The sequence below is a fragment of the Panthera pardus genome, unplaced genomic scaffold, assembly GCF_024362965.1.
Source record: "Panthera pardus isolate Hobbes unplaced genomic scaffold, ASM2436296v1 HiC_scaffold_27, whole genome shotgun sequence".
Classification (NCBI taxonomy): domain Eukaryota; kingdom Metazoa; phylum Chordata; class Mammalia; order Carnivora; family Felidae; genus Panthera; species Panthera pardus.
Window position 1 is genome coordinate 25,058,111 of NW_026526843.1, and position 13,498 is coordinate 25,071,608.

Below are 13,498 nucleotides of genomic sequence, written 5' to 3' on the forward strand. Positions count from 1 at the left end.
TCCCCTCTCCCACCTCTTCCAGAGTATAATTTAAAAGCAGCAAATCAAAGTCATAGGTAGAAATTATATGAAATGACAAATCCTAACAATCTCTTATTTAATAGCAGTTTAGTAATCTATCATATGGTTATTCCATGATTTTTTTTAACTGAACTCCAATTATTGGGCATTTAGGCAATTTCCAGTATTTGTTATAAAAAGCATCATGACAAAAATTCTTACACATACCTCTTTGTGTACATCTCTGATAATTGCCTTAGAAATGTATACATGCAGAGTAGGCCAAAAGGAATGCATATTTTTAAGGCTTTTGGTACCTACTGATAAGTTGCCTGCCGTAAATATTGTACCAAGTTACACTACCACTGAAGGACTTTTAAAAGTTCATATGTTAAACATCTATATGACTTCATAGTGGGTACTGTACAAATCAAAGGAAGAAATGTATCTCTCAAGTTGAGTGAAATAGTAGGGATTATTATCAGGTATATTTCCTGCCTTGTTGCTCAGTAGCAAGTGTGGCCTATGGAGACATATAGTAAATTTTATAACTGTTGAATGAAGGAAGTCATGTGGGACATTGGAAAAATGACTGAACCAAAAGTGAAGGGACGTGGATTCTAGTCCTGGCTCTGCCTAGCTGCACACGTGACATTGTTCCAGCCATTTAACCTCTCAGTCTCTGTTTCCTTGGAATTGTTTTGAGGATTAAATAAAATGTGTATAGGAAAGCTTTTGGTAAACCATAAAAGACTATTTTAGTTTAAGAAATTGAAATTACTGTAAATTGTTTATATTGGTGAAAACTCCTTGAACCTGTGGTCATTTCATCTCAAAATGAGTGGTATATTGAATAATAATTGCATGGTATTAAGTTGGGACAGTCTTTTTGGGTGAGAATTCCATAGCCCTCTAGGTATACTTATTGTTAATTTAAAAACTCCTTATTGTGCCTAATAATGTGTAACCCTTCAACTAAAGTTATTATTTACTTTATATCCTTGAAAAGGTTGCCGCAAAATATTCTTTTCCATTAACCAACTCTCATCTATTTTGAAACTTATGTATACACAATCTTAGAAGGGATATGTGTATAAATTATGATTTATTACCATGTAATTAAGCACACTGAGACATACATACCTGTCAGCTAAGATATTTAAACTAACTCACTATTTATTTTTAGAAAGATAACTTTGAAAAACTAAAAAGAAAAAAAACACCTTATTGGCAACATAGTTAATATAATTGTGTGAGGTTTTAAGCAGACCTTTTAGGAAACTGACCCCATTATCCCTTGTGAATTGCAAAATGAAGTCTTATAATCACACCCCCCACACCTACTCCTGCCCCAACCCCACATGTGTCTCTTCCTTTCCCTAATAGAAGGACTGCTTTGGACCTGCTTGTACATATGTTTGAAGGATAATTTGGCCTAATTTGTTTACAGGAATTACAAGGGTGACCTTTATTCAGCTGTCTCCTTTTTGGTTCCAGTAACTTCTGGATCTACCAAGGTATGTGCATTCTACACTGAAATTTACTTTGGGAATTGAACACTTTGTTGCACAATGTGAAAAGAAGGGAATGTTTCACTGATAAAATCAGTTATGTTCATTGAGTGTCATGTACATGAAACGCATTATTTTAAATTTCTAAAAACTTACTTGGCCATTGTATAGGTAAGTTTGTGTTTTGTACTCCATAATTGAGAGCCTTTGCAAAATCAAATATGCAAGCTTTCTTACGTATTTGAATGATCCTATGACCTTTTTTATATACAGCTGCTAAAACCAAGAGACTCCTTGACTGATGGGAATATAGGCAAAGTATGCGGGAACAGCAGTGGCTAATGAGGATGTTTGCAGAACCATTTAGTGCTTCTCACTGACTGCGAATAAGCATGGTATTTCTCCATATCAATGGAAAAAATATTTTCATTCAGAGAATTTTAATGACAAAACAAATATTTGCCTCCTGAAATTAATGTTTTAATTTTTTAGGAAAGTCTCAAGTAAAATATCTGTATTAACATGGTATTGCATTCATTTATTTACCATTCTGTCCTTCCTTTCATCCATCCATCTACCAGTCTGTATGCTCAATAAATATTTATTGAGCAACTACTGGACAAAAGTTATTGTGTCTTTTCTTTTGGTAAATGTGCCAATGTAGAGAGAATTCACCTGGAGTATTGACAAAGCATTTGCTTCTATATTTAGTCCTCTGGTACATGGAATATGTGAGGAAATGTGGTGAGAAGAGGGAGACTTGGAGATTAATCAAAATCTTCAGTTATCTGAAAGACATCCCTCATTGGCCATCATTCTTATTAAAAATATTGGTCAATGTTCAGTACTTAGTAAGTGAGAAATCGAGAATATTGTTTTTTTTCTTTGCTACCTGTGTATTGGTAGCGCTATGCATTATTGTTCAAATATGAATTCTCATCCTAACTTGTAAAAAAGTGAAAAGGACGATCTGAATTTGTGATAAGTCTTTGGAATCACTTTATACTTTCTTTAAAATACAAAACACTGAAAACAATGAAATTACAGGGAAATTACATGAAAAATGAAATCCTTAAAATCTTGGAATTTGTATTGCCAATCGAAAAATACAGTACAGGTATAGTAAGTGGTTTCTTTTTTTCCTTAAATTAGGTTTCAGTGAATTGAGATTAGTCTGTAATGGGAATTTTAAATGGATTTGTCAGTTTTAACTATGCATGTAGCTCTATTTGCCATTCTTCTTGAGGTACTGCCTTTAAGACAATACTATTGCCAAAAAGTTGAGATCACTATAGGAGAAAAAAAGTATCAGAAAATAAAATGACAGATTAAAAGAGAAACTTAGGAAGGAAGTCGAGATGTTTGCATTTTGTATCATTTGTGGAAATACTGTTCTTAATTTGGAAATTTTGAGTTTGCCAGTTGCATATTATTAACTAAAAGATATTTTTTTAATACTTAAGGAAGCTTAAATGTGTGAAAAATGATAGTCTTCTTAACCTAAGGTGAATGAATAGATCAGAATGGAGGAAAAATGCCTAACAGGCCAAAAGAATGCACACTTATGAAAATAATTGGCACTAAATATTTAAAAGGTTCAGAGAGCAGCTAGTTTTTTCTCCCTTAGAGAGACAACATGATATACTAGAAAAGCCCTTGCCTGTTAATCAGAAAACCTGGGCTCTGCTCCCGGTCTCATACTAGTGATATGGGCCTCCTCAGGTCACTTTTCCACTCTGAGCCTTGGTTTTCTCATATCTATAATAAAAACTCTGGATAGCTCCAACTTTTTTCCTCCTCAGTCTATGATTTTTAGAAAGCTAAGGGCTCTTCTCAGGTATGCAAAATGGAATCAAGATTGGCCATTCAGTTGGAATACACATACCAGTTGTTAAAAAGATTGCTGCATGTTTAAGTGGTTTAGTGCATTGATAATAGGGCATTTATTTGTTTTATGTTGAAGTAATTGTGTATCCTAACCCACTGCCCTCCCCACCACACACACACACACACACACACACACACACACACACCAGTATTGGCATTATAGTAAATCAAGTCAAGTACAAGCAAAGTTAATAGTCTTATTTTCCTCCTTGATAAAAATGCTTAACTTCAGGATGCTGCTGTGCTGCTCCTAAGTCTCTTGAAGTTCAGCAAAACTGTATGTTTTCTTCCTCTTGCAGGGTGGCCATTCAAGGTCAAGCATCTCTCTGTAACTTGGAACCAGCCAAGTGCATAACCCGATGAATTCAGACTCCAGTGCTTTCAATCTGGCACCCTTCATGAGCACTGAGTTCATATTAAAACATTTAAAATATATTCTTCATCTAACATATCACAGCAATAACAGCCAGGGCACTGGACAGTGCATGGGAGCAAATAACCACTTGGAGTTAATGATCTGAGGGGTAGCCAAAGGACCATTGACTCTTCCTAGTCAGTCCTTCATCCCTATACAGGCCTATTCCTTGATGCCAAGCCTTCAATATTTTTCTGTCTCACATCAGGGTGAGTAGTGGCCATAAATACTAGCGTTTAATACATAATAATGAGATGTGGTAATGCAATAAAATATCAACAATTCTAGTACTATATAGAGATGGCTATTCTGATCAAATCCAAAAGAAGGAGTGGTAAATGAAGTTCATGAATCATAATACTTTAGAAGTGACTTTCCCTTTATTGATTTGAAATGAAATATAAGTAAGAATTCATATGGTTTAGGGGAGCAGTTCCCTTTTCTTTTTTGCTCCTTATTCTACTGATGAATGATCCGTTAGAAATAATAAAAAAAAATGCCTCTGACATCTATTTTAAATAGATTTTTAAAATAGTGTATGTTCAGCTTCCCGTCCTTTTTTAGCACTATATTCAGCTTTGGAGATATATACAGCTCTGACCTAAGTAACAAATACAACTCTACAAATGTTTCCCTCCCCCCCAGAAGAAGCATTTTTCACTTATTTATTACTGTGACAAACAATAAATTTCTACAACATGCCAGGTATGGTGCTAGGTGCTGGGGAAACAAAAATCAATAAGGGGCATGGTCCCCAATCACAAGCTCACGGTAGATACGTGAAACCTGACTTACACACATAGAAATAAAATAATCAATTTTGGTAGGTGTGGAATGCATATGAGTTTATTTGCTCATGGCATTCATATATATTTTTAATTAAAAACATTCACATATCAGAACGTACCCAATAGGGCAGTTGAGATATATAATCCTGAATAGCTCCCCACTCAAAAAGTCTTTGGGAATCACTGGTCATGGTAGGCAGAATGGCCAAAGACATGCATGTCCTAATCCCTGGAATCTGTGAATATGTTGCATCACATGACAAAGGGGAATTAAGCTTGAAGATGGAATTAAGGTTGCTTATTCAGCTGACCTTAAAATAGGAAGGCTATTCTGGTTAACTGGGTGAACCCGTTGTAATCACAAGGGTCCTTAAAAACGTGAGAGGACATTGCTGGCTTTGAAGACAGTGGCTATGAGCTGAGAATTGGGAGGTAGCCTTTCCAAGCTGGAAAGGGTAAAGAAAAGGATTATCCCCTACAGTCTCCAGAAGGGGATGTAGCCCTGCCAACACTTTTACCATAGTCCATCAAGACCCACTTCATACTTCTGACTCTCAGAAATGGAAGATAAATCTGTGTTGTTTTATGCCACCAAGTCTGTAGTAGTTTATTATAGTGGCAATAGAGAACTAGTACACTAAGGTTTACCCATTACAGAAAATTTGCGGCAAAGTCTCTAGGTAGCAGTCATGATTGCTGAAAGGCATGGTTTATTCTGATCTTGGTGCACAGGGATATTTGTCTAGTGACCCTTTTTCCCCCTGGATATCCATTACCAGGCCCTTCCATTAGAAGTACAAGCATTTATGAGATCCCTAAAATCCCACCAACAGTCTCAGGGAGAATATAGCACTCTTCCTCTCTCCTTGTATGAACCACTTTTGTCCCTTTACACCATCCCCTTGCCCCCCCCCCCCTTCTCTCTGCATTGATGTCTAGAATGCAAAGTTCATGGATAGGTGAAAAGCTGAAAAATTTTCTTTCTTTCATGGACACTTATAGGCACTACTGTCCCAATAAATTATCCTGACGTGGGTTTTATGACAAGCATAAAGTTGAGAATTGAATGTAGTATGAAACAGAAGTGTCAAGCTAGTGGCCTACTGCTCAGGATCAGTCCTCAGATATGTTTTGTTTGCAACCCAGGGCTCTTCTTTGTCTCTTTTCCCTCCCCACCCTCCCTTTCCTTTTATTTAAATGCTTACAGCTTGAGTATACCCTGTTCAGTTCCACAGTGTCTGCAACCCCCCTTTGTCTTAGTCCTTGCTTACCTGACTCATGTGTTATGAGTCTGATTCCCGTTCTGTAGAGGTTAAGTGCATATGCTTTCGGGTTTAAGTAGATAAAATGATCCAATTCTGGGCACATAATTTGCTGTACAACTTGGGCAAGTAGATTAAATATAATCCTTCTAAACTTTTGTCTCTTCATCTTTAAAATGGGGATTTTACCCCATTTTCACTTACCATGGTGAGCACTGAACAACGTATGGAATTGTCGAATCATTATATTGTACCCTTGAAACTAATATAATACTGTGTGCTAATTATACTTAAATAAAATAAAATAAAATAAAATAAAATAAAATAAAATGGATAATCATTAAACCTCATACCTCATAAACTTGTGAGTTTTAAGATGGCACTTTGCACAGTGATTTGCATAGAACATAGTACATGCTTGTAAAGATCAGCTATCACTCTCTCTACTGTTATTGTCACTGTCAGAGCACAGAGGGACATTAATCAATTCCATCTAGTAGAGGGATGAGAAGCAGGCATCTGAAAAGGCTTCGTGTAGAAGGTAATGCCGGTATTATGGGAGTCATCCTTTAAGTGTGGACTGGTAGCGGCTAAGGAGCAGCAGTTATCCCACGAACAAATGGCAAGAATGGGCAGATGTTCTAAGCAGAAGAAGCAGTGGCACAGAAACACCAAATGGCCCTGGTCTCTTAGGGGAGCTGCAGTCTTTCTATATAGGTGAACAGTGACGTGGAAGGGAAGCATGAGAAAAGATAAGGCCTGAAGAGGTAGGCTCGAGACAGATGAAGAGGGACTTCTGTGTCCCAAGGAACATCTCCTTTCTCTTGTTGGCCAGCGGTTTTATAAAGCTACTTGTGAAATTTGAAGTGTGGTGTACTACCCACTGAGCCTCTGTCATGGTAGGCAGAATGGCCCCCCAAAGATGCCCATATTCACCTAGGAGCACCGTTTAAACACCATTTCTATAGGCATGGAGGAACAAGGGAAGGATTTTAATAATCACATTTATGATACAGAGGGTTCACTCTGGTGATAGTATAAAGAATGGATTGGAAGATGCAATATTGAAGGCCAGAAAACCAATTAAGAGACTATTGCTATAGGCCAGATACGAGAGGATGAGGGCCAGGTGGCAGTTGACAATGGGAATAATGATAAAGGGATGGATTTGAACAATGGTTCTCAAACTTGAGTGTGTATGAGAATCCCTTGGAGGGCTTGTTAAGTTGCAAATTGCTAGACACTTCACTTCCCTGGAGCAGTTTCTGTTTTCGGTTGGTCTGGGGTGGGGCCCAAGAATTTGTATTTCTAGCAAGTTTCAGGGGATGCTGATGCCTCTGGTCCAGGGACTACAGTTTGAGAACCTTGAGATTTGACATATGCTGATAGGCATGAATCATTCGTTAGATAGAAGAAGTAAGAGAAAGGTTTCTGGCTTGGGAGACTGGGTAGATGATGACACCATTCAGTGTTACTGATTTCAAGTTTAAGGTGAATTGAAAAAAAATTTTCATGACCCCTAGGATCAGCTAAAAATCTTTACACATGATTTGTAATCAGATCCTGGGCCCTTTTCTGGATATCTTGACTCTGTTCTTTTGTAATGGTTTCTCCTACCCCAGCCCTACTTCCATTCATCTGCTTTGGTGCCATTCACTTGCAAGGAGTGAAAGCACAGGCTTTGGCCTTGGTGGGGGAAAATGGAGGGCATAGGTGAGGATAATGAGTTCCATTTTATACCTGTTGAATTTGAGGATCCTATGGAACATTTAAATGAGAGAATCTAAAAAAAATAATTGAAGATTCAGTTTTTGTTTGTTCTTAAGAAAAGTGTATCTTCCTATTTCAGTTTGGTCATCATCTCTTTATGCAAAATCAGAATAGTCGAGATATAGGTACAGATGTAGTTATATTCAGCTTTAGTATATTTACAGTTAGTCCTCTAAGGATTTCTGAGTGTTAAATTTTCTCATAGCTGACAATCATCCTTTTTAAAGTATAGATCAGTGAATCCAAAACATGTTCATTTTAAAATTCTCCTTGAACATTCCAGTGACCTAACTTTCTCTACTGCTTCACCAAAAAGAAAAATCAAAGTATGGCAAAATATCCATGCTGTTAAGTAGGGGAGAGTAAGAGAGTATCATGTAGGTTGCCCTCTTTTCTTTTCTTTCTTTCTTTCTTTCTTTCTTTCTTTCTTTCTTTCTCTCTTTTTCTTTCTTTCTTTCTTTTTCTTTTTTTTTTTTTTTTTTGGTGTGTGTGTGTGTGTGTGTGTGTGTGTGTGTGGTCTATTTCAGTCACGGTCAGATTTTACACCAAACCACAAGCTACCTCTCTAAGTGTGAGAGTAGGCAAAGAAAAGATCTTACAACTGGATCAAGTACCTACTGTGCAGTGTTGCGATGAGGACTAAAACAGGGCCTGTTAGACTTTAGAGGAGCAGTAGCAGTGGATACCAAGCAAGAAGAATTAAATTGATAGACTTGATTTTGTTGCAAGAAGGGCAGTTGTACAGGTAAGCTGAATTTTTCTGTCTTATGGTGTCTCCTTACAGATGAGATGGTAGATAGTTTGGTAGGTCAGTAGATTGACATATTGATAACTGGTAGATTGATATATTGGTGGATAGATAACCATAGATATGGATTCTCAATTAACTCGTCAGCTTATACTTCCATGAAACTGTAGAATCATCTTCATGTGTGGGCAGAAATATGGTAAGATGGTCAGTTATAGCCATCACTGCCATATACTTCCTTGAAAAGATACATTTAACTGTGCCACCATTCTCTTTTGGAGTCTCCTAATCTTAGTGACTGATTACATACTTGTGTTTTGTGGATAGAACAGTCATTCATACACTTCTATCTGCAAGACACATAATGAACCTTAACTTGTAGATTCCATTCATTTTCTTGTAGCATTTCGCTCTGATATTCTAAGGAAAATGGAAGCACTGCTCAGTTGGTATTTATGCCTCTACCTTAGGGGGGAATAACACAGAAAAAACAACCATAAAACTGAAAACAAGGCCTTAGACTTTTGCTATTTATAGATAAGCCATAATCTGAAATGCATCCATATTTGCCAACAAGAAGTCCAACATTAGACGTTTAGGAAATGAGTTCAGAGTTCATTGAAATCGCTCTTGTGGTTTCTGGAAAATCTCTCTGAGAAGATCTTTAGGAGTGTTATTTCAGCCCCATGATATTGCTACCCTGACAGCTGAATGCAGCAAAGTTTCTTTTGGGTGAGGCAAAGTCCAGCCCTTCCATTTCACCTTAATAAATTTGAAATCACTATTTCTTCAGCCTAACACACTTCCAAAGTATATTCAGAATCACTATATATTCTTTTTGAAAACAGCTAAAGAAAAATGAAAAACAATGGCAAAAATTCTGAAGTAAGTACAAAGGGGTAGTGTAATCCCATGCCATGTGGCATGCTATCTGAAGTAGCCAGGGTCTTTTCTATAGGATAGACATTGAATTGGTGACCTTCAAATATTGTCCTATTTTTGCTAGATGTCTGACAAATGTCAGATGAAACTATTCGACTTGCATGATTTTAAATGGCTGTTTCTGAGAACCCATCAGCTACCTATTTTATCCCACTTATGTGTACTACTGCATGCAAACTTCAATTTTAGAAGATACATTTTGATTGACGTGGCTAACTGTCACTGTGTGTGATAGATGACTGATTTTGTTCTCTTCTTATTTGCAAAATTCTCAGCTGGTTAAATGGGGTGGGTATAATTCGTAATGTATGATGTAAACCTTCAGTGATAAATTAGTACAAATAATACAAGTTTCTAGTGCCCTTTGTAATTTTATTTAATTTTACCCAGTGCTTTGTTCAAAAGCACCTTGATTGATGCTTGGATATTTTGTGTACTGTGTGTGAACACAAAATGAAATATGCACTTATGGGCATGCCCTGATCTAAGCTTATGTTCACATACTGTATGATGTGAGAGTGCCATTCGTGAGTACTAATTTGCACCAAGCTTATAGTTCTAATCGTAGCACACAAAGTTACTATTCATTTTACTGTTTACAATAGTTTGAGGAGGCAGAGGAAAGAGCTCAAAGAAGACTGGTAATTCTAATAAAGGCTGATTTCCAGTTAAGTACATTTTTGGAAGTCATTTTGTCATTTGGTAAACACACGATGCTTATTCCTTCAGACAGATGAAATATTCATTAGAAAGAGAAGTAAGGAAATCACAGTACTATTAAAGAATAGCAAGGGAGTGGGAGACCTGTCAAGAATATTCTGACCCCCGGAAAAAGAAATCAGAATTGCCACAGAGAGAAACTACAGAATGCAAACTTTTAAAAAGGTTATTTCCATAAAGTCTGAGGAAATCTTGGCCTCCATTAAGATTTTTGTCCCTGAGAGTCTAAACTGTAAGTATGGTATCTGCTTTGTCTGCAGAATAAAAAAGGAGATCTTCACTTAATCATTATCCTGGGAGCTGAACATCCTGCTGCATTTGAATAAAAATGCCTACTTCATTACTGATGGGAACACAGAGTTCGGTGTACCAAATGATTTACGGCAGAGCTTACTGACAGGGCTACCTTATAAATGAACGGGCCGTTTTAAAGAATAGTAGTTGTTAATGTGTTTACTATCAAAGGAAGTCATGCTCACAATAATGCCCACAGATTCGAAGAGATTTACCAAATGAGCGCTGTCTATTAAAAAAAAAAACAACAGTTCTATTACACCTTGAGCTAAAATGGAAAGCCATGACGTGGAAAATAGAACTCTGGTGTGTCCACAAGTACCTTCGGTTGTTTTCTCTAGTGAAATCTCTTAAGGATGATGAGAAACAGAGCTATGGAATAACTGAGCTGCCCAGGACTTTGAGAAATCATTTGCTCTAAGCCTCTGCTTTCAAGCATCTGAATGTCTACACAAAGGGTCAGGGAGTCAGTGCTGAGCATAGAATTCCTTATTTAGCAAATACATACAGTGTTTACATGTCAGGTACTGTTCTAAGTACTTTATAAACACGAACTGGGCAAATTTGTCACAGCGCTGATTTCTTTTTTCTCCTTATTTTTTCTCTCTGTATCTTTTCCTGTTCCCCTTTTCCACTACTTGTTTCTTGGTTTTGCTATTGGCTGGCCCTCCAGTGTAATGAGGCTACTGAACTCTAGTGTAAGCCCTTGTTTTCCTCATTGCTTCTAAGAATGTCATAGAATTTAAGTCAAATTTCTCATAGAAATCAAAATAGATTATCTTGCCATTTTGCCTTCATCTCTGCGACCTGTCATTTTGTCATGGATGGAAATAAAATTGGCCTAGAAAAATTTGATATCTGCATAGCATTGATAGTCATTTCTGGTGTTTGAAGATCATTTCTTTAATGATAGTACTTTGGATAAGACTAGAATTGGAATGGGGATTGCATATAGACCATTCTTCAAATAATAATTTCCCATTCAAAATTTCCAGTTTGCCAAACCACATGAGAATTATCTATGTTTATTTTTTTTCTCATTCTCGACATTTGGCAAAAGAAGATGAATATACTTTCTTCATTTTATATTTTCTCTTCTCATTCTTGACTTTGTGGCTTTTATTTTATAAATGTTGAAGGTCTTTGTAAATGACTTCTCACCTTGTTCTTTCAGTTTTCTGTCTAGGATGTAGATAATCCTATGTGACCTACTTGTATTTTAAATAATAGTAGACAATTTAGTTTTTAGCTTACTTTAAAAAAATTCTATATGCTTTTGTGTTGCCAATTGATGTGTGCACGTATGTGAGAGCGAGATCTAGCAAGTTATAAACAATTGCTTTATGCCAAGAACTGTTCTATTCGTTTTAAACTGGTTATCTCACTTAATCCCCACAATAACTTTATGAAGTCTGTACTTTTATCTCCAATTTTAAGGGTTAGAGGACTGAGGCCAAGAGAGGTTAAGTAATTTGGCTAAGGTTACTAAGTAAGTTGCATGGCCAGTATTCAAATACTGTTTTGGCTACTTAAAAAAAAATTCTTTTTTAATGTATATTTATTTTTGAGAGGGAGAGAGAGAGACAGAGTATGAACAAGGGAGGGGCAAAGAAAGAGGGAGACACAGGAGCAGGCTTCAGGCTCTGAGCTGTCAGCACAGAGCCTGATGTGGGGCTCGAACTCACAAACTGCGAGATCATGACCTGAGCCAAGTCGGATGCTCAACCGACTGAGCCACCCAGGTGTCCCGACTACTATTTTCTTATGCCTCTATTTGTTACTAAATCCATGAAGAGAAGAATTCTGTTTTTTTTTTTTTTTAATCTGACTTGTCTTTATTGTTTGGGTGCCCAAATTTAGGAATTCCTAAGTTAAGTCTTCTGAATCTTGTACTGGACCTTTGGATATGGCAGTAGAATTTCAGACTTCTGCACAGAGAGTGTTCTTATTGTGGAATACCTCAACTAAAGGATCCTAAGGTCACCCCTCTAAAGAATGATTCAGTAGATATGGTCTAAAATATAATCTAAAAATGTTTGCAATACCCAAAAAATAAATAAATAGATAAGGTAAATCAGAGAAAGCTGATTTTCTGGTATCCCCTAATCCTGTGCCTATCCATATCACCATTCTGAGAAGAACTTGTCTTCTCTTTGTCTGATATCAGTGTTGTTCATTTCCTATGAATCTTCCTTGAGAAAAGAAAATGGAGATTTCTTCCTGGATTATTTTCTGTTTTCTATACTCAAACTGTGGATATACTCGAGATCCATTATTTGTTTTTCTCCCTCTACCTTTTCTTCCTTCAGGATTTCATTTAGATTTATGACTCTAACTGGTATTTGTTACAAAAGAGAGTTTTAAGGGACACCTGGGTGACTCAGTCAGTTGTGTCCAACTCTTGATTTTGACTCAGGTCATGATCTCACAGTTCCTGGGTTCGAGCCCCACATCGGGCTCTGTGCTGACAGCATGGAGGCTGCTTGGGATCTTCTCTCTCCCTCTCTCTCTGCCCCTCCCCTTCTCTCTCTCTTTTTCTCAAATAGATAAACTTAAAAAAAAGAAAAGAAAACCTATTTCTTTCACTGTAGTCCTATATCTCCAACTTCTTGCCACATGTGTACCCTTGGATTTTCTGCTGATAATCTGAAATTCATCATGTTTCTAAAGGTGAACACAACTTCTTTCCAAGGTTGGATCCCCTGTCTACCTTCTCAGTTTCTGTCAGTGATGCCATAATTCTCCCAGCTCCCCAGGCTTAAAACCTTGAGTTTTCTTTGCCCACTTCTTGTACTTTGCATTCTGTGTATAATCTGTCATTCTGTCCCATCGGTGCTTCGTAACGTCTTTCACTTTCCTCCTTTCTTTTTCTGTACCACTGCTATGAGCTTTACCTCTAGTTTAGACAGTTAAATATCTCACACATTAATTTCCCTCCTAACAGTGTATTTTCTTGCCCATGGCAGGGACTTGGTGTATTCTGGTCTGTGATTGATTGAGGAGCATGTTCCCTCCTACCTACAGTGGCAATGAGCAAATCACTTTTGGAACCAGATTTTTTGGGGTCTGTCTTTTCCTCCATGTGTGCAGTATCCCTTTTGTATCCAGGTGTATATACCTTATTAGGGTCAGTATTCTAGATTTTTCTTTCATGAGCTAGT

The 13,498-nt window shown here is 37.1% G+C and overlaps 1 protein-coding gene across 5 annotated transcripts in view; it reads left to right on the plus strand.

The window, feature by feature from the left end:
• Positions 1-13,498, plus strand: part of TENM1 (teneurin transmembrane protein 1) — a 781,688-nt gene that overhangs the window by 16,427 nt on the left and 751,763 nt on the right. For 4 of the 5 annotated variants that reach the window (XM_019438138.2, XM_019438139.2, XM_053892078.1 and 1 more), the window contains exon 2: positions 1,451-1,517. The exons of the other annotated variant lie outside the window; for it this stretch is intronic. The gene's annotated coding sequence lies outside the window, so the exon portion shown is untranslated. The remainder of the gene's footprint in view (positions 1-1,450; positions 1,518-13,498) is intronic. 5 annotated transcript variants of the gene reach the window in all.